Source organism: Morone saxatilis, unplaced genomic scaffold, assembly GCF_004916995.1.
Source record: "Morone saxatilis isolate NCDOM2014 unplaced genomic scaffold, NCSU_SB_2.0 Contig15, whole genome shotgun sequence".
Lineage (NCBI taxonomy): Eukaryota > Metazoa > Chordata > Actinopteri > Moronidae > Morone > Morone saxatilis.
The window spans coordinates 18,194,309-18,194,673 of NW_023339707.1; the positions used below are offsets into that span (position 1 = coordinate 18,194,309).

The window sequence follows — 365 nt, forward strand, 5'->3', positions numbered from 1 at the left end:
ACATCATTGAATCCATTTAACCATAATCAAAATAAATCTAACAACACATTAATCAGTGCCCCAGGAAATGCTGTTAAGTAGTCATTATTACAAATAGCTCTTGTGCTGTTTACCCAGTAGGATGTCCGATAGCTGGAAATATAAAAATGTGAAAATGAAGCAAAAAAAAATAAATAGAAAAGCCTTTTTATGAAGTGCTTAATAGATGTATGTAATAAACTAAATTCTTTGTGCCTCTTTTTGTTTTCAGTACACTATGTGATTGAAACTGCACCATTTATCCCTAAGTACTGCTACTTTTACTTTACAATAACCAAATCTATCCTGTGTGGAGAGGAGTCAGCGATTTTATCAGACTGAATATA

General features: G+C 31.8%; 1 protein-coding gene across 1 annotated transcript in view; it reads left to right on the forward strand.

The window, feature by feature from the left end:
* The window catches only part of LOC118324422 (transcription initiation factor TFIID subunit 4-like), a 14,256-nt gene that overhangs the window by 7,791 nt on the left and 6,100 nt on the right, over nt 1-365 (forward strand). The window lies entirely within an intron of this gene.